The following is a 21,842-nucleotide window of genomic DNA, read 5'->3' on the forward strand; positions in this document are numbered from 1 at the left end:
TACCCCAGTGGACTCACAGATACTGTGATGTGAATGCAGTGTTCACTATCATGATATCAAGTCTGAAAAGTCAATGGGCCATGAGGTAAAACACTCAATGAGATGAATCTGAGTTGTTGCCATGAATATAACTAATGCAGAGATCTTGTAATCCATCTCAGAGTATGATCGATGGAAAGACAGTGTTAAATCAACAGTGACCAACAGAAGCCCCCGAGTGAAACTCCCTGAAATTAGCACTATGTAGATTTGTTCTATAACATTCTTAGACCCATAATGGACAAAAAAGCTCAATGTAGATGTAGCAGGACCAAAGATGTTGGTGTTATTCCATGCATTCCTCTTACTAACACCTGCATTTTCCACAATCTTGGACTGCCGACAGTTCAGTCTGAGGTTTTAGGGGTGAAATGCTATTAGCAGCTAATATAGGACAAAGCCTTGAGTCTCACGTGGGTACAGCATCCTGACAGCCTGGTAGATGAAGCTGTTTTTCAGTCTGGTGGCATAGGTGATCCTCTAAGGTGCATTCACGATGCACTGGAGGCTCCTGCGGTTGGCGGCTGTGCAGCTCCCAAACCACACAGTGATGCACCTGGTCAGGCTGCTCTCGACTGTGCCTCGGTTGAAGGTGCACATGATTGGTGATGGTGCTCTTACTCTCTTCAGCTTATGGAGGAAGTACAGGCACTGCTGAGCTTTCCCTGGAGAGGTCCTCTGAGATGGGCACCTCCAGAAATTTGGTGCTGTTGAAGCGGTCCACAGCGGGGCCATTGATGGTCAGTGGGGGGTGTTGAGTGTGGGCCAAATCTCGATTGTTAGCTTAGAAAGAAATGTCAATTTCATACATTCAGGGGGAGGTTGTTATCCGTGCACCACGTGGCCAGCTGGTTCACTTATTTGGATTTGTCGTTCTTGCTGATGAGGCCCACAACAGTCATGTCATCAGCAAATTTGGTGGTTGGTGATATAGGTTTGTGCACAGTCGTGGATCAGCAGGGTGAACAGCAGGGGACTGAGCACTCAGCCCTGGGGGGCCCCTGTGGTCAGAGTGATGGTGCCCAATGTCTTATTGCCGATCCTCACAGACTATGGTATCTCAGTGAGGAAGTCCAGCAGCCAGTTGCAGAGTGAGGTGTGCAGGCCCAGCTGGTCCAGTTTCCCAGCTGCTGATGAACTGACTGAAGAGAAACGCAAAACATGGTCATTGGGGGGAGCTGGTGACTTCTGTGCAGTGGTGTCAGTGCTTAAAAACGTGCAAAGAAGCTGTTCAGTTGGTCAAGCAGAGAGATGTTGTTGTCACACGCCAAGTTATTTTCATAATGAACACATGCTTGGCTTTCCTTATGCCAAGGGACAGGTTGGCTCTGCTGTGTCACTGGCTCTTAAGGCAGCGTTCCAGGTCTTTAGCAGTCTGTGAACCTCTCCTATTAGCCATAGCTTCTGGTTAGCCTGTGAAGTGATGGTTTGGGTGACAGTCACATCCTTGATGCAATTGGAGATGTAAGTTGTCACAGTCGCTGTGTACTCCTGTAGGTCAGTCAGTTGGTTGTGTGTGGCTGCTTGCTTGAAGATGTCCCAGTCCGTGGTGTCAAAGCAGTCCTGAAGTGCAGAAGTGGCACCTTCTGGCCACACCCGTATCTCATTCTGGACTGGTTTGGTCACTTCCCCCCGAGGCCTGTATGCTGACTTCAGCATAATGGTGATGTGATCAGAGAGGCCAAGGTGGGGGAGGGGGGCACCTCTGTAAGCTGTTTTGTTGTAGGTGAAAACCAAGTCCAGTGTTTTATTTACTCTGGTTGGAAAATCAACATGTTGGTGAAGTTTTGGTAAAACTGTCATGGCATGGTCGAAATCCCCAACAAGAATGAGAAATCCATCTGGACTGTCTGTTTCTCACTGACCGCCTAGTAAAGATCACTGAGTGCCATCTTTGTTGTTGTTGTTGTTGGTGCTTGGGGGATGTATACAGCTACTGGCAGAATAGCAGTAAATTCCCTCACCAGGTAAAAAGACACTTGATGATAAACACACATAACGCCGCGGGTCTTACCACTTGTGTCTGTCTGTCTGCCCTGTAGCATGTTAGCCGATCAAACTGCCTGAGTCCGAAATGTTGCCAATTAGCCATGCTTCTGTAAAAATTAAAACACAGCATTCCCTAATGTCGCGCTGGGTAGCTCTCAGGAGTTGTATGTGATCCATCTTGTTGTCAAACATTGGCTTGCAGGATGGTCAGAATTCCCCAGCCGCCAGCCGCCTGTGCAGCACTTCCCCCTTCCCGCTTTCTGCGAGGAGACACACCGCTTGCAGCGTCTCCTCAACCTATCAGGGACCACAGTCGGGTCCGGTGATGTTGGTGTTCAGCGAAACAGAACTAGGCTGCAAAGTTTCGGATGCTATAGGTGTATCTACCGGTATCTAGCAGAACCTGGGGACTATATGTGTCCCTCGAAGTAGACAGATTTGCAGACATATACGATATAAAACTCACAATGATGTTGTGACAGTGAGAAGACCGCCGCATCTGTACGCACCGCCTTCTTAAAGAGTTTACCAGGAGTGGGGTTTGAACCCACGAAGACATACGTCCATTGGATCTTAAGTCCAACGCCTTAACCACTCGGCCATCCTGATTCTTACACTCAAGTATCAGGCAAGTTTACTTCTTCTAACTCTACTCCCCCAGACTTTATTTATTTTCATACTTGAAGTCTTCAGCCCAAACCAAAGCTGATTCTGCACATTTACTATAATTCAGTCAGCTTCCTCTGGAGAAAAAAAAAAAGCTGTTGTAAAACTTTTTCATATATTCAGTAGTACTTGTTATTACCTCGAAACAAGTAGCTTCAAGCCTTCAAACCATTCAGCGCCTTGAGACCTCTGCTTGTTATACATTACAACTAGCTATATATATTGTGGTCAAAAACAACAATCTGACTGTTGATTCTACTTGGAGGTAAGTTTTACCCAGTTGTGTTGAAACAGTTTGAAACATGATCATTTTGGGGTCTTTAGTTTTCAGGGCTGCTGAATATTATCTGATTAAAGTGGAGTTTCTAGTGTTTAATTTACGTGGTGGACAAAATATATATTTCTTGTTGTGTATTGAATTACTTGGTGGGGAGATTTCTTTTAACTATTCAAGAATATAATTCAGTCACTGCAGTGTTATGGTCACAGCTCTATTCCAACACTGTGGCTGAGGGGATAGATCCTCTAACCAGAAGGTTGGCCCTTCGATCCCAGACTTTTCTATCTGCATGCCGAAGTTTAAATGGAAAACAAAACAGTGCTGTCCATAGATGCACTGTGTTAATAGCAAAAAACTGTACTGTAAAGCACTTTAGTGGTCATCCAGACTAGAAAAGGCCTTTATAAATACAAATGATGTTGGAGGTCAGAGCTTGGCTTGAATCATGATATTACAATATTCCCTCACATTCAAAAATAATCTAAATAGACCGTTTATTTTAGACCTTGTTTGTTTCTTTGTCACAACTTGAAAAGGGGAACATTACTCTAGTATACTCCATCTTTACCCAAAGTGGTGCTTTGCTTAAAAAAACGATTGAAAGACGGCATGAATAAAAGCCCAAAATCATCATCTAGCTTTTCATGTTGTGTTCTGTTCTCTGCTTTGAGAGTCTTACAGCACCTTTTTCAAAAAATATTTTCACTGAACTTTTTGAACTGTCATTCGTGTTTCCTAGTAACTGCCACAGCACACAGGAGATGAAAAGACCCAACATTAAAAAAATCCCTCTCCTATTAGTCCATATGCTCAAGCGCATTAAAATTGGACCTCATTCCTCAAGCCATTAAATTGTTTTCCAAATCTAACCTCCGTGTCCTAACTGTGATGCACATAATTCCATTCTACAGTTGATTTCCATGTTGTTTGTAATGAGGGGACACGTAGAGACAGACATACAGCTCTGTTTCTCTAACAGGCCCAGCAGTAACAAGCACTATGCTAATCGCAGTCCTAATGAAAGCATATCTCCAGGCCCGATTCAGCTGGAGAATAAATGCCTTCATTTAACTCAGCATGGGGGCCCTGGCACTGGGAAAATGCAGTTTTTGAATACATAAATGGCACGGCACAGGTTGGCTCTACAAGGGACATTTTCTTCTTGTGACTGTCAGAAGGTATGGTGACAGAACTGAAAAAAAAGTGTGCAAATGCTTATTGTAGTCATAAGACTGACTTTCCCACTGAATGGAAGTGCACTCACCAGGCAGACAAACAGTAAACCTTTAAGTCAGACACAGCACAGGTGGATTCCGTTCACATCTGGAAAATGTAGCGTTTGCTTTTCATATGTTAATCCCCCAACGGGAGCAGCCTCTCTCACTCACATCGATGAAACAACGTGTCCTCTGGAGATGGCTTCTCGTGATACCTTTTTGCACTTGTGATTTTTGGATGACAGGCCCGTCTTATCTCAAATTCTCTAACAGCCACATCAGTGTGTGTGTGTGTGTGTGTGTGTGTGTGTGTGCAGTAAGTGTGTGAAGTATAGGGGGAAGAAGAACAATCTACAGTTGATTTCCATGTTGTTTGTAATGAGGGGACACGTAGAGACAGACATACAGCTCTGTTTCACTAACAGGCCCAGCAGTAACAAGCACTATGCTAATCGCAGTCCTAATGAAAGCATATCTCCAGGCCCGATTCAGTTGGGGAATAAATGCCTTCATTTAACACAGCATGGGGGCCCTGGCACTGGGAAAATGCAGTTTTTAAATACACAAACAGCACGTCACAGGTTGGCTTTTCTACAAGGGAAAAAATTGTTGTGACTGTAAGTGGGCAGGGTAAAACAACGCGGCTGCCCTGCCTCCCACACAAATAACAAATGCTTGTTGTTGGTCAAAAGCAGTTTTTTTCCCAGTGAATGGAAGAGCACTCACCAGTCAGACAAACAGGACACCCTTTAGACAAACACAGCACAGGTGATTTCCTGGCACATTTGAAACACTGTGAGTGACGTGCCTCTTCTGGAGGTCCTCCAGGTCCATTTTGAGCATGTGTGATTTGTGGATGATACGCACATCTTATCTCATGCGTGGACCTACAGTCGGTGAACAATAGTTGGGCCTACATGTGTATCCAAAGCCTGAGCACATGTCTCCTTTATCCTGAAGACAAAGGAGAGCTTCCAGAACTCAGTCTTCCAGAGTCCACTTCACACCGAGGTGTGAAACCTTTCCCTGGATCCTATTGTCGTCTACTGTTGGTCACTGTTACGGCCCCCTCTTGTGTCTGCTCCCTGATTGGTCGGCCCATTCTCCGCTCCTAAGACTAAGGTAAATGAAAATAACAAATATGACAGAGAGAGAGAGAGAGAGAGAGAGAGAGAGAGAGAGAGAGATGTTATACAGAGCTCTCCCTCCATTCTCACCACCTCTGCTTTTATCGTCATTATTTTCATGTCCTTGGTGTTGTCCTTCAGAAAAGCTTGACTTAAAAACATGAATCAAGCCCTGAGGCCTTGGGGTTATGTGTCGCAACCATCAAAGTCTTTTCTGAATTGCTTTTTCATCTAAGAAATTACCAGTAGATACTATCATCTGAATAGAAATTCTTTTTTAGCTGGACTGGGATCATTGAGATGGTAGGGAATTCTCAGAGTTAACATCAACTTGATGACCTCTTGGATCAGCGCCATGTTGTCCTCTGTCTGGCTGGCTATGCTGTCTCCCTTCTTTATCTGCCTTGACAGCAGTGTGTTCAACTCAGCTGGTTGGTAATCCCCCCCCCCAAAAAAATGCTCCAACATGTCAAGGGAATTGTTCCATCTTGTTGAGATGTCATGGACAGGCTTGTAGTCTGGCAGGTGAAACAAGTCTTGCATTTGGAACTTCAGTTGCTTTTGTGCCTCTGTAAAAAAAAAGGCCAGGATCTTTTTCACATTTGCCAGAAGCTCTGATAATATATCCACCTTAAGAGATTTTTGAAAGGCAGCGTTTAGTGTGTGCAACACAGCGGGAGGTTTTCTGCAGAGACGCGTTCACAACAGCAACAAATCCTCCTCTCTTGACATGTCCGTCCGTGTCTTCTATGTGTGTGTGACACTGCTTTTTCACCGGAAGATATTTGTTTCCTTTTTGTTTTTCATTTATGCGTCTGTCGCATGTTAGAAGCATCATCAACCCCCCCCACTCACTTGTGGTGAATCCAGTGGGGATCCCCTGCTGTGTCTAAGAGCAGCTATAGTGCACTAGCACCCTAGCATGACGCACACTTATCTGCAATTGGCCATCAAGCAGGGGAATGATTAGGTTCTAGTGTCTCCAGTATTCTGTCCACATTTAGACAGCAGGAAAGAATTAACAACACTGCCAAGGACTCTACAAGGTGCCTTGTTGTGCATGGCATCAAGATGTTAGCAGCTAAACCAACTGTTCACTTGCTCTCTAATATAGCCCAGACCATGAGCTGTGCTGTTATTATGAGGTAATCACCATTATCTGCTTCATTTGTGTGTAGTCATAATGGTTTCGCTCATCAGGGTACACATTGCATTAGGCCAACACACACTTTCCAGTTTGTCCTAGTACATGACCAAGGTGGTGTCATGACAGTTTTTCACCTAAACGTGTGCAGACCCTCCGTTAACAGCCTCCTTATTCTCATTGTACTTGAAATTTGAGTCGTACATTCTCAGTTTTGAGACCAAAATCTTCCCCTAAATGCTATAAATGGTTTCATTTGCCCACACCAGGTTTTGCTGCTGCGCAGAAGATTATAATTTAGTTTGATACTTGGACAATGCAATCCAGTTAGCATCAGTTTTCTTCATGTATAGTATATGTTTATCAACATGTATTGTTGTAGCATATATGGCAATAGCAAAATTCAGTCTATTAATTCTGCACATTTGAACTTTCCCTTTCCTTTCTGTTTTTATAACAATTCTCTCATTGTTGGAAATAAGAAGGATTTCTCAGTGTGAGACTGTAATGTTTGAAGGCCGTTGTATTTTGTTTCTACAAAAAAAACTCTTAAGCAAATGCTTCAAATCAATTTGATTCAAATCAAAAGAAAAAAATTCTTTATAATAAAATGCTTGTTTGATAACTGAGTCTGAAAACATTTTCAATTCTCAGGCTGTTTGTGGCTCTCACGTAAAAGGCCAAGCATCCCAGTGATGAATGGAGAGCCATTCAAAAGCCCTCACTGTGTGGAAAGTTGTTTGTTGTTGCTTTACTTTGAAATAGAACATCAATCATACCAGGAGTGAAAAGGATTTACACAAGCAGAGTCTTAATCTAATGGTCTGCCGCACAAGGCTATGAAGAAATCTCAAACCAAATTTGACAAAGCCAATTGTCAAAACATTTCCTTCTCGTGGTGTTGGCTTGGTCCACATCGTGAGGCTCAGCTGTTCGTCTCCAACAGAGGAGTGAGGCTGAATATATATGGAAATCAGAATAAAAGCAAATAAATGTTGGAAAAGAAGAAAAAAAAAGTATATAAACTCTTTCAACCATCCAAATTTGAGGTTTTTATCGGATCAAAGGCACCCTGGCTTACACAGCGGCACACACACAAACACACACAGTGAGCCTCCCGTTGTGTTTATGGCAGGGCTCACAGCAGTTATATGTTAATGCCAAATGAGTAGAGGGGAAGGGAAGGGGAAATAAACGAAAGAATTAAGCAAGGCTGGGAGGGAGGGATATCACAGGAGTGATAAGTAGAAATAATTCTCTCCTCTGCGGCACTGCACAGACTGACGTTGTCAAACAAATTGTCTGTGGCTGTAACAATGAAAGAACTTTTATTTTCTAAGCCTCAAAGGGAGAGAGGAGAGAAAGTAGAGGGAATAAAGGAAAATACATCAGTCAGGCACATACATGGGCTTGATATTGGATAATAGGATGTAAGTCAGTCATCTACATCTTTATAATTAATGTGACCCACTCAGACTGATAAATTACCACCGGTTGCCAAGAAAAATTTCTGAATGTAAAATATTTTAAATGCAAACTACATAATGTACGTGCTAAGATTGTGTGAAGACTAAACCTATATAAATACAAAACCATAATGCATTTTGCAGTATTCGCAGTATATTTTTTTCCCATAATAATCATGTGCTGAAGTTTACAGTAAATGATGTTCCTCAAGCAGAAAGCCATGCAAAGGAAACATGTTTATTAATAGGGAGCCAAAGTAATAACTGGATGGCTTCCTGATTTTCTTCCAGAAATGAAAAAAACTGGACATTGGAAAAATGCTAATTACTGATTTTGCTTGTATACATACATGCACCCTTGACTCACCCACAAACCTGCTATTAGTGGTTTTGGTACCAGTGGTTTTGCACAATCAGTCATTTTAAATCATGTTTGCTGATAAGTTAGATTATTGGCTGGTATTTCAGAATTAGAATGCAAATGGGAACACACCAGTTTTTCTTTATTTCAAGGGACTTATTGGTTATTGGACTTATCAGGTCATTTCAGTACACTACAACTACACACAATGTACTCAAAGAAAGTCATAAGTTGCTCAATTTAGCTAATACATCACAAGGAAACCCTTATGTGTACAAGTTTTTGTTAATATAAATTTTAACCCCTTGATTTTAGAGTTTCAATTGGATCAGAAGATTGATCTGTAAAAGCTTCTCCATTCAGCTGGAACACAGCACTGCAGTCAGAAGCTGTGATGTCAAGAAACTGCAAAGAATAAAAGTAATTATAAACATGATAGTCACGGAAAAAGGTGTCCTAATTTTGACTGGTAGTATCGAATGGCGTATGAAAGTAATTCCTGTGAGTGGAGAACAGTTTTAGCAACACATAGCACAAAATCCAGTCTAAAATGATACTCTGAATCAGGTAGACTAGCACTAACAATGTAGAGGGTGGGGAAAAAACCCTAATATGACTTATTTATATTATTGAATGTGCCAATATATATGCAGATTCTCATATAAATGACAACTGCAGCCACAGTTGACCAGAGGGAATGTCTTAAACTGTTTTCAGACATGACCTCTTGGTAAAATCCGGAGAATTGGCTACAGAGTTTACAGAGCAGATTAGAGAAATGGCACAAGAAATTGAAAGAAATAAAAACTCTCAATATTCCATTCACCACAGGCAGCCATAAGCAAGTCAGATGTCAGTCAAATTTACAAAAAGATTTACGACAACAGAACACAATTTATATCTAAATCAGAAAACAACTATGCAATAAATCAAACAAATTAACACAGTTAATGTAGTTGCATGCATATGATAAAAATAAGATAAAGGTACAGTCCTGTGCTAAGACAGCTAAGTGGGCAAAGCAGTGGCAATCTTCATCCTCAAGAATAAAATGCATTACATTTCTATAAATACAGGGGTGTTGTGCCTGAACAGAAATCTAAGGAGGCACCTTGACTGCCCAAACCAACCCCCAGTCATTTACCAAGGGAATGGATAAGAAGAATACCTCTTACTTGAGATATTTGTTCTGCAAGATAACTGAATTTGCCACTTGATGTGTGCTGGCATAGGTGTGTACATTTTAATCTGAAGGTTGCATAGCAATATAAGTAAACAATCTGGGGTTAGTCTGAGCTTATTGTTATGTGGACTGAATGTACATGGGGACAGGGACAGGGGGGTAGAGAGGGGCACCCATTGATAGCGGTGTTTCCTAACTCACTGGGAGGGAAAGGTCAGTCACAGTCAGGGTCAGCACCTGGGTTTGTCTGTCTGCCTTTCTCTCCATTTCTTTCTCCCTCTCTCACCTCTCACCCCCTCCACAACTGCACACACATACACACACACACACACACACACACACACACACACGTAAAGGGCGAGACACACACACAGCCACCTCTCAGTCAACAAAATAAAGCCATGTATTTCCTGTTGTTGGGAACTGAGCTGGACTGTTGACCTATAGCCGTAACAGGCCTTAAGGGGAGCTGTGATTGCTTTGCTCTTTGAAGGTTGGACTCTTGCCTTCGTCTTGATTATACAGTAGAAGGCATTTCAGCTCAGTGTTAGGAGGAAAACATCCCGGGGTTTGTCTCTTGTGTGCGTCTGAAAGCTTGTCACAGTTTGTTAGGTTTGAGTGATATTTCACCGTAGTGGCCATCAAACACCAAGGGTCTTAAAAATTCATTACAAAAAGGGTAAAAAATTTAAAATGGAATAGATCCTGTGTAATACTGGAAAACATTACAATACAAGGTCGAATATTGAGAAGGGTGAAAAATGTGAAAGATATCTGATGAGTTCTAACTTTCATCTTATGAGTTTTTGCAAAGTAAACAAACTCCAATATGAGGAGAGAAGTTCAATAAAAGCTATTGCATCCACCATAAAAATACAAAATATTAGCTTTTGGTGTGTGTGTGTGTGTGTGTGTGTGTGTGTGTGTGTGTGTGTGTGTGTGTGTGTGTGTGTGTGTGTGTGTTTTAATAAGATGTTTGATATCTACGTTGTAATAGCATATTCAATACTCATTTATATATAACATTCATGTTAATAGCAAGTACTTTTTTTTACAATAACATACATTTTAATATAATTAATAATAAAATAATTAATTCCATCAAAACATGGGACATTTCTCACAGAGATTTCTCACCGATTTAATACATCAGAAAGCCCAATGGAGTATGTGCACTTTACCAGTGCAGGCAGGTGTGAATGTTCATGTGTTTGTCCGAGTGTGTGATTTGCAAACAGTGGAGTAGAGTCTATTCTTGGCAGGCCAGTGTGTCAGGCGGCTCAGATAGGCAATGACAGCTCACCTGCGGTGCATAGGGCATCGGTGGCCTGCAGGCAGACAGCAGAGGGAGGTTGGGGGGGTGGGGGCGATGACACGAAGCCAGCATGTCTCACCCACGTAGACGCACACAGCGGGGGTTAACACGATCGCATTACTTACTGCATAGCACGGGGGGGTGGAGGTGGCAGCGGTGGTGGGAACAGTGGACGACATGTATTGCATTTGATGAAAAAGGATGGAAGGCTGGAGAGAAGTAAGAAGAAGGGGGGGAGGGGTGAAACCAGAGGAGAAAGCCCTGGTGGAGATAGATGGATAGAGACAGGTCCACTTCGAGGGGGGGCATTTAAGAGATCAGGCCAAAGCTAAATCATAGTGTTTGTAATGTATAATACGACATACAATATGACAAAGCGCTGCGGGCTTCTAATTGTGCTTCCACTTCGATTCAACACAGCCCAGTGAACAACTGATTTCTGTTCCATATGACCACGTGCTTTGGGTGGAGCCATCGTACTTGACACAACACCAGTGGATATTTGACACACCCGTGATGTTTTAGTCCAGTCACATTTTTAAATGTCTTTACTTTGGATTATCTATATTATTTGGTTAGGTTCTAACTCTGCAGTGCACTGATCTCTCTCAGCAAAATCACCCGAGAATATGGATTAACAGCTCCGTGTGTCCACTGGTGTCATCAGGGGCTGATGAAGGAAAGGGTAGAGTGGCACACGTGCTACATTTAGAGGCATCTCTACACATTTAGAGGCATCACAGGGGCAAGTTATGGAGAATGGATATTAGGTATTAAGCTTAAAACTAAGTAGACTACATGTTTGTTAAGGTTTTTACACATTTGTATTATGTAAATCTCTTGCTGCTCCAGCTGGCTCCTGCTCATACTGTGCAGACAACAATTACCTGGATTATTCTAATACTGAAGGAAATGTTTGAATTCTCTTCTGTTGGTCATGAGAAGAAGGGGGTTTACATTTGTTGTAACTAAGAAACAGGTTGGAGGCAACTAATGCAAAAATTCAGATGCTGTTGCAATCTGTTCAGAGCGCATCGCAGAATCTGTGGATTGACGTATTCATACACAGCATAGCTGCACAAGCAAGGTGTTGTTTTTACCCCCGTGTGCGCGTGTCTGTTTGTGTGTGTTTAAAATAACTCAACAATGAATGGATGGCTTTCTATCAAACTTAGTGGCAGTATAACTTGGGATGCTATATCCAAATCAATCGTTTTTGTATCAGATCAGTCAAAGACAATGTCAAAGCTCAGCAAAAATATAAAAACACATTTTCTGATCTCTCTCCAAATAACGGAGAGAAATCTTAAGCTATTGATTAAATAATTTATCCCCGTCATATGATAAGTGACGCCATGCAGCATTCACAATGAAGTCAGAAAATGATGCATTATTCAAAAATCTATTTTCTAGATGTCTTTGCAATAGATAGGCACGAGCTGAAATTATACACCGATCAAAAAATAAAATAAGATTATCATGACCTCACTATAAAGTCAGAAAATGAAATCATATAGTGTGGAAATCTATTTACTTTTACAGCCAATAAGATTAGGCACGCTTTATTTCCCCCTGCAGAGACCTATACCAAGTGGTTTTAGTTCCCTAAACTCTGGATTTTGTTGAACAATACTGACACTTCCTGTAGCGAAACCCATTTCTATTTCATCAAGGTTGGAGTCAGTATAATTATCCTTATTTGATAACATCCAGTTATATAAAGTAGAATTGTTGCATTATGTATACGGAGCGTGTTCGGGGATGAATGCAGGCAGTGAAAGGTCCTCACGAACAGGGCCGACAAAGTGTATGTGTCAGTAGCTGTGTCTCTGTGTGAGCGTGTGTGAGTGTTGCAGTGAGCTCCATGTCGCTCAGTGTGATGCACACTTTTATTGAGCTGTTCAAGGGCCTCCCAGATCTCTGGGTGATTGTTTGTCCAGGAACCCCTGCTGCCGGGCACTGTGGCGACCAAATGGCACACACCAGCCTGCATTGCTGACGGGTCCCCGACCAGATCAGAACAGCACGATGTTCTGCTCAGCATGGTCCTCTCCAGTCCCCAGGTAGCAAGTAGAGGAAGAGGAAACAGACTGAATGGTTGGCAGCAACATGGAGGAAGAAGAAGGAGGTGCAAAACAGGCAGAAGGATGAGGGAAAACACTGCGGAACAGAGAGTTTGGAGCAGTGGGAGGAAAAGTTTTGGGCGAGGGGGAGATTTGTTTGGAGGAGGAGGAGGAGGAAGGAGGTGCATGTGGGTGGAGGGAGAGGAGCACAGAATCTCAAATAGCCATTTGTCCCGTCTGCTGCTTGGCAGGCCAGCAGTGCTAATGAAGACTTCAGAGCAGACAGACTGTCCAACACTGCTGGAGACCAAAGGCCGAGAGCAAGAGAGAGAGGGGGGGAGACAAAGAGGTGGGAGGGCGATAATGAAACAAACTGGCTGAAAGCTCGGAGCCGAGCTGGTTTTGGACACTATGCTTTGTGGTTTTGCTGGCAGCATGTTCCCTGTGTCTGCTGTGTGTCAGGCAGTCAGGTGAGAAAGATTGAAGCGTCGTGGTTGGTTGTGGGTAAAATGTTGGCAGCTAGACGACTGCATTGAGAACTAATGTATGTGGTGTAGAATGCATTATTTACATACTGCAAACCCCTTCTAATGCAGAACGTGGGTCAAGAATGACCTGTATTCCTTCCCTTTGTTAATTAATGAGTGTTTCTTTGCTATATCTTTGAAATCAATTTCTTTCATCATTTAATATTCTAAGTATTCATTAAATATCGTGTTATTGATTACCACACATCATAATCTTCGTTTTTCCTAGATGTAATGCAATCGTATTTTGCTTATATATTCCCAGGCAGTTTTTTTTTTTCTTTCTTCTGATGGTACGCTACACTATTATGTCTCGGGCCACATTGTGAAAACAGAATCATTTAATAAAGTCTAATTGGTCAACACATTGAATGTAAATTAAGAGAGACAGACAGACAAGTTAATTTCCAATTTTGTATTTAATTATGAAACATTTAAAACTATTTACACTAAACTATATACACTCATGATCATAATGATGGGTTTGTATTTGATGAGACAATGATGTGTCAAATGTGCGATGCATCTTTTTGCTTTGACTGCACATATGGAGGCTCAGCATACTTCACAGTGTCCTAGAACACCTGTACTCTAGTCAGGGAGAGAGGGAGAGAGAGAGAGAGAGAGAGAGAGAGAGAGAGAGAGAGGTTATTTGGCCTGAGAATCTCTGGGGCCTGATATGAGTCCATCTAATGAAACAGCCCATAGGGGAGCCCCAGATAGCCATGGCAATAACTGTACATCTTGGCTGTGGTCAGGGCTAATCGGTGGGTGGACAGGCCCAGCTCACACTCCGGTCCCAGCCTGAACAATAATTGTGAGGGAGGATATTGTTGGAGGATCCACACACTGATTTGTTATTGTACCTGCTAAATAGATTTTTGGAAAAATACGACGACGAGGCCCAACATTTAAAAATAATTATAATGAGGCAGTACAGATAAAATATTTATTAGTTCTCTGTTTTCATTTTTTCTGCCATTAATATTTACATGGTTAGCAAAGGACAGCCAAAGCATCTGAACAATTGCTAATGGACTTTTACCTTCTGGGACTCTTTATTAAGATTGATGAGTGTTTTCAGAAAATAAAACAAAGATATTTTTGTCCAAACACTATAAAGGACCTATAGCTTTCCCAAATAGTGGCCTTGTGAATGACTTGTAAGTAAATGTCTCGTGCTTATTTACAACCATTACTGTGCTGGTATCTAAAACTAAGGCTACATCCACACCGATATGATCCCCATCCAGGCAAGCATTTTAATGTCTATACGAATGCAACAAAGCACACATCATATGACCAGTCATGTACTGTAGTCATGCCTGCATGCCGGTGTAAACAGGAAGCAAATTGTCTACACTGCAGTTGTTTTTTTCGTTACAGAAAACAAACATTAAACGTCAAAGTAAAGCCCCACCAAAGCACCAGAATTGCTGTAGATCCAGACTTTGTTATTGCCTGAATTTAACCTTAACTAAACTGAAAAACCTTCCGTTGAAACCTTTCGGAAGACATCCATAAATTCTTCTGCAAATGAGTTTATAGGACTTGAAAGTCAGATGTGTTCTCCTAAGATATAATAGTTATATAATTAATATTTAATTTAGGGTTGAATTAATTGGTACTTTTTTCATAATCATTGAATTCATGAAGTGGCATTTAATTCCAACACAATGTGCATCAAACGCTGGTAAGGAGTGACATGTCTCAAAACACCCGTCTTCAGATCTGTTTTTCTATGAGGACAGACACACCTACAGAATCTGGATGGGCATGCAGGCCCATGCTGTGTCAACCTGTCCTTGGTGTTAACACACAGACATAAAGTCATGAGAACTGGTCGCTGTGTGTTGCGATTGACAACAACCAAACACAGTAACTAAAGAGGAGGATGGCTGTAATCTCATTGCAAGTTCAAGGTGCAGTTGCACATCAGATCTGCCAGGCGTGGCAGTAAAGGCTGAGCTGCTGGGCAGCAACAGCGAGTATTTGTACTCCAGTTTACCTCCTGTGCTTGTGGAATCGAAGTCACAGTGGTGTAGCATATGCCTGTCCATGCATAGTTTTTGCTGAACTCTCCCAGCCACAGCACAGAAAGTATCTGAGAACAGGAGCCATGCCTGGCTTCAGTTGAACCACTGCACCACACAGACAACTGCATTTTACGACTTTATATACAAGAGGATACAGTTTAGATCTTCATTTCATGTGTAAATGATCAAGGAAGGGAAGCAGAAGAGTTTCCAAAGCACAGTTTTCTGATATTTTGGGTATTTGTGTTTTTCTGTTTTAGCTAACATTGAGCATATTGGTGACTGATCGTATTGCTTTACTGCCAGGATTGGTAAACCTGGAGGATGCAGGCTGCATTCTGCAAAAATGCAACTGATTCAACCAACTCCTTCCGTCAGCCCTCTCGTCAAAGCAATGCCCCCAAAAACACATGAACGCACACTGCGTCACTACTGCTAGAAGATGACTTCTCCGTGACTCGCTTGCGAACATCTGGCTGTTGTCATGCACAGTGAGAGCATGGGCAGGGTGAGCGCAAGCAGGAAGGTTTGTTCTCTCTTGGATGGCTCTCACATTGTTTCCATACAGTAACAAATTTACCAACTACCCACCCACCATTTACACCTTTAAATTATTTTATATTTCCATTATTTAAGCACAGTAATAAGGACACATCAAAATAGTTTTAGCATGTTAGTAAGAATTCATGCAATGGAAGGTTAATAAAACAAAGACAACAGGCGATTTTGACAAACTGTCAGTCAGGATCATCACTTGCCTTTGTTGTTGATAAAACTAACACTAATGGGGATTCGCATGTGGTTGTCTCCCAATGTTTTGACATTGTGTCATAATATCTGATAAGAAAAATCCTTACACACGGAAACCAAACGGACGAAAAAAAAGAGGCTGTTCAGGTCTTGCAGTGACTTGTGTTTCAGGCAGTAAACACTTTTCTAATGTCTCTCATTTAAATTCTTCCACTTTCTTTTCTCTACTTTCTTCTGCGTTTAACTTTTGTTGTTTGTTAGGTCTACAGCTCACAAGGATAACAGCCAAAGTATAACATCACACATCCCTCGGCTTTCTTCTCACACAATGTTTAAGCGTATTTAATTGGCATTACAGAACCAGTCAGGTTTGTGCGCTTTGCTTTCTTTTGTTCCACGCCCCAAAACAAGACTGATTCAATATGAGCGATGACAAAGTCAAGGAGGCAAAGTGCACACAGTTGCTCATTAGTCGGAAGTTTTTTAATTGCCAGCTCGGATTAACTTTTATTTAAAGAGCTAAATAAGTGACTACTGACAGTTTCCGCCCACCTTTCACTCGGATCCAGGTTCAAGGCGGCTCTGAGAACATGTTTTTCCAACTTTAAGCAATGTGGTGGGCAACTGACAGGACCAGAGCAGACTGCCTGACAGACAACAAGCTGCAGCACGGATTGCTGCATAATTTATGAAGGCAGATGCACAAGGCGGGTTATTAGTTCCCCATGCTACACCGCGCCTCTGATTTACAGTTTAAGGAAGCAAGTATAACAAATAGAACACACAAACAAATCAAACCAGTGACAAGTTTGTTTGTCTGCGGGTGGAAACGTGCACCGAGTGGAAGGAGACAAGGTGGAGGGAAAGCAGAAGAAACGCACACAGCGGCCAATTAGTGGATGTTGGGATGATTGTTAATGACAGAGGCACTCGGCATTATGGGTGGGAGAGGCGTCACCTCTGCTACCTCTCATTATAGGAGATGGATCTCACAAGTTTGCAGTGGCTGGAGCTATTAGGCAACAAATAGGTGGCTATCTTGCAAGACACGGGACCAAGACAGCTCCGTCTTAATGAGAGCCTTTCTTATCCTTAATGAGCCTAACTGACTCTCCCTCTTTCTTGTGTTCACCCTTTATCTCTCTCTCCCTCTGAGGATTTCATTCAGCTGTCTCCATCCCTCCCCTCCTTCCCTCTCTGCGGGCCCTGTGGTTTATGATGATGGAGCTCTGAGGGTAATATACATTTTAATGCTCCGTAATAGGAGGGGATGGAGGGATGGCAGAGGAGGGGAAAGAGGGAGAAAAGACAACAAGAGAAACAGTGGGTGGATTAGAAAAAGGGCCTCCTCTCTGAATGTCTCAGCTTTAAATTAATGAGGAGGCTGAGCGCACCACGATAAATTTAGCTTTTCATGTTTAATTATGCTATGACTGCGGTAGTTCAGCGAGGATAAATCACACAATTACTATGCTCCTCACCCATTGCCTGTGTTGTTTTCTCCCTTTTTCTGTTTTTCTCCTCCCATCTATTTGTTGTTGTTGTTTATTAATAGTGCCATGTAAATGGGAGGAAATGGGGCCTAATGTGTCTATCATACAGACAGAAGCTCTCTGTGTGTGTGTGTGTGTGTGTGTGTGTGTGTGTGTGTGTGTGTGTGCGTGTGTGCGTGTGTGTGTGTGTGTGTCTCCTCACTTTGAACAGTGGGGGGCAAATTGAGAGGGAAAACAGTAGAAAAGCAGATCTACAGGAAGAGAGAGGGAAATAGGGAAATAAGACAAAGAGAGAGCTTAAGACAGCAAAGGACAGAGAGAGAGACGCTGTCTTTGTTGAATGTAAGTGCATGGTGGTGAGACATTTTTATTATTATTTTGAGAGTATGTTAAAGGAACAGTCATTCTTTTAAAACCTCTGTCTTGTAAGTAACACTTAGTAGCACTTTGCAAAAGGACAAGTGCTTCACGATGAAAAAAATAATGCAAGAGACATTAAATATGGACATTAGGAAAGTAACAAGCCATTGGGCCCTTACATTGCTAAGTGTCCCTGGGCCGGATACTGAAACCCAAACTTCCCCTGAAGGAGGATGTGGATGGTGTGTCATAGAAAAGTTGCGTGTGTGCATGTGTGAGTGGGAGAATGTGACTTGTACTTTGAGTTGTCGATAATACGGGAAAAGCACAACAAAAAAAACAGTCCATTTATCATTTACCATTCTGTATCTCACACCTGGGGCAAAGTGGTGACAAACAAGTTTGCTAGTTTAGGACGTATGTAATTGTTTTTTTTTCCCATCCAGCATCCATGTTGTAGCAAATGGTAAATGGTTTGTATTTATATAGCACTTTTCTAGTCTTGATGACCACTCAAAGCTCTTTACAGTACAGTTTTACATTCACCCATTCACACACACATTCATACAGTGCATCTATTAGCAGCACTTTGTTGTTCTATGAGGGGCAATTCAGGGTTCAGCATCTTGCCCAAGGACACTTCGGCATGCAGATGGGGAAGACTGGGGATCAAACTGCTGACCTTTAGGTTGGAGGACGACCGCTCTACCCCTCAGCCACAAATGTCCTTGCAACGATCTGTGCACCTGCAGATGGTCGGGCACATTGCTTTCTTGAGGTTGCAGAAATCGACTGGATTTTTAACCCCCAAAAAATACTTTCTTTCTATAATATTTTTCACATTTAAAAAAGAACGCTCGGAGTCAAACATTTATGCTCACTAATCGAGAACCGGTTAGTAACAAGTTGCTTGTTGTCACTCACCCTGGCTCAATTTCTGTACACTTGCTCCACTTGTTTTACATTTAAATCTGAATTTAAACCTGATGAGTGGCTTGCTGCTAATTAGATTGTTAAAAAAGAAACTGTGTTATTCAGACAGTAGCCACTAACTACTAGACATTGACAGAAAGTTAATATCATTCTTAAGGACAGCCTTTAATGTACAAAATATATAATTCCTAACATAGTGCTTTCGCATTGCTAACATTTGGTTATTATTACGAAACATATACATCTGAGGCTGCCATTAGTTTTGCATGTGTTTTTATAAACCTAAGCTTATCATGGATAAGCTTAGGTTCTGCTGGTGGCAGGTGAGGATCACCACCGTCATTGCTGTTACATTACATGTCAAGTGGTGACGCAGGGTTTAGCACACATGCTTTGTAGCTATTGAAGGTGATAGGATTAAAACCCCCGGGACGAAAGGCTGTGACGGTGTGTAGATATCAAGAAAGAATTTTTTTTTCCACAGCAGACATTTCAACAGGAGAAAGCACAGGAGTCAATAATCAAATACATGATGTCAGAATTCAGTTCTTCAGGTTCAGGGTGTTCGTTTTTTGCACATCCTGTCACACTGCCACAACTTGTGGGACACTTAGAAGAACAGAGCCATCATTCATGTTGGTAATACCAACTGTGCTTTTGCTGCTGTGACAAGTGAAAATGTCTGCTGGGGAATTTGACTTTTTTTTTCTTTTGAGTGGTTTTGATCTTATTTCAAGATGTGGTATTTGGGCTTCCTGATATAGTACAAAAAAAAAGAGTGTGGTCTTTTTGCTGTGGATCTCCATTCAAAAATGATAAATGATAAATTAGTATTGGTTGCATTATTGTATTCGACCAATACATGTGTTCCATGTTTCTGACAGAGCCGCATGCCTACAGTTCTCAGCATGCAATGCCTTAAGACTTTACTGGCTATTGCACAAATACGACTCAAGTATTCAGCATTGCAGAGCTCCGTGTGGAAACTCAGTGGAGCTGGTGTAGTGATAAAAACCCACTGACCCTCTGCAGCTCTCTCCCTCTCTCCCAGTGTGAACGAGGCTGAGAATGAAACTGTGATACACAGTGTGAGAACCTGAAATGTCAAACTACAGGTGCTACAGTGACATAAATCTCCCCAATCTGCACTAATCCCTGATTTCACTCCAAAAGCCGAATGAGCCGCTTTCCTCAGCAGGTCCCATGGTAATCACAGTGTTCCTCCTCTGTAGTCATCTGTCACACTGTCAGCCCTGCAGGCTTTGACTCATATACTGTAATATACTGAAACCGTTGCTACAAACGCCAATATCTAATAACAAATTTGAGGATTAACAAATACTAACATAGCTATTCATAGATAGTTAAATGAAGATATGCTGTATTAAGTGCTGTATGCAAAAATGATTCAAAAGCTCTAAAAGAAGGGCAATGCTTTTTGTTAAACTCCTCATTGTGGGGTGTAACATGTATTTCCTGAGGATTTGGGACTAACAAGTACTGTAGGTGTTGTTGCTAAGACTATTAATCTGTTGCACAGAGTGGTCTCTATTAGACGTGATGAGAAGACTGCGTGTCTGGTCTATGTGTGCTACTCTGATAGCTAAAGCCCCAAAGACCGTCCCTTGTGCACTTGATCTGAGCAGACACGCATGCATAGTTTCATGCCAAAAATAATCGTGTCTCTCTTGGGTTTGGTTGGAGCCAGGGATGACCAAAATAGACTTTCACTTGACAAGTTTTTTACTTCAAAATTGAGGCCTAAAAATCGAAAGCCAAATGGCAACACAGTAGCTCAAGGAACTGCATGTATACTGGGCAATCCTGTACAGCCAGCAGAAATGTCTTTCCTGCTATTGGTTGCCTTGCAGTGAGGCCGAATACATAAATGTAAATATGCAGATAGGAAAATGACAAAATAACCCAAATAAACGCAAAAAGAAATAAGATTTAGCTGGTGATCCATCAGCATTATACGTAGACTGGAACTCAGGGTGTACCGTTGTTTAAATAAGCCGTGTTAGATTCCAGAGGCTCCTACATTCCATTCCTCTGTTGGTGCATCAAATAACCTGCAGGAGAGGGGATTTGCATCTCCCGCTGACCTAGGAAACCATTTCCCAGCCAATAATATCCCAACAAGAGCAGATTTGGCCGTAACTGCAGCAACGGACAAGTGTGATGAGCAGAGAACCAGGATCCATCAAATACCAGAGCTTCTGAAACTCGGAGCAAGAGCTGGAGACCTGTTTGGTCATGGGTTAGATTCAATATTACTGATTTCAATGTAATATAAATTGCAGGGAAGTTGCATCTGACCACTATATCCTTAAATCTTATAATAAGAAATATTTATTATGAGCATAGTATCTGCCATAACCACAACTTTTCTCTGATCCAAGCCATCCAGCTGTCACTATACAGTACATAGGAAATATTTTAACTGGACATCAGATAATGTGTGAAACTAGGTATGAGTCAACCAAAGAGGTTCTAGTCTTGATAACCACTCAAAGCACTTTACAGTACAGTTTTGCCATTCACCCATTCACAGACAAACATCAGTCATTCACTTCCGTCACAGCCGTCTGGGGGAATTTGGGGGACAGTATCTTGCCCAAAGGCACGCGGAACAGGAGAGACGAGGATTCGAACCACGACCTTCTGGTTGGTGGACAACCCGCTTATCTCCCGAGCCACAGCCACCGACGGGGAACGCAACTTGAGCAGCCACTCTCCTAGAAATACTCCAGAGGAATGAGAAAACACACTGCACATAAACAAACAGTGGGCTGAGAAGAGTCTTTGTTTTCCGTAAAGAAGACATCTGACAGTGTTTTAGACAATGCAGTGTACTTGAAATTCAATGTGATCTTCTCAATTGCATTCAAAG

The 21,842-nt window shown here is 42.1% G+C and overlaps 1 non-coding gene across 1 annotated transcript; it reads right to left on the bottom strand.

Moving 5' to 3' along the window:
* Nucleotides 1–2,554: 2,554 nt before the first annotated feature.
* trnal-uaa lies at nucleotides 2,555–2,637 on the bottom strand. Its single transcript has one exon. It is a non-coding gene; the product is annotated as a tRNA-Leu (tRNA).
* Between the last annotated feature and the right edge of the window lie 19,205 nt (nucleotides 2,638–21,842).

The sequence above is a fragment of the Hippoglossus stenolepis genome, chromosome 19, assembly GCF_022539355.2.
Source record: "Hippoglossus stenolepis isolate QCI-W04-F060 chromosome 19, HSTE1.2, whole genome shotgun sequence".
Classification (NCBI taxonomy): domain Eukaryota; kingdom Metazoa; phylum Chordata; class Actinopteri; order Pleuronectiformes; family Pleuronectidae; genus Hippoglossus; species Hippoglossus stenolepis.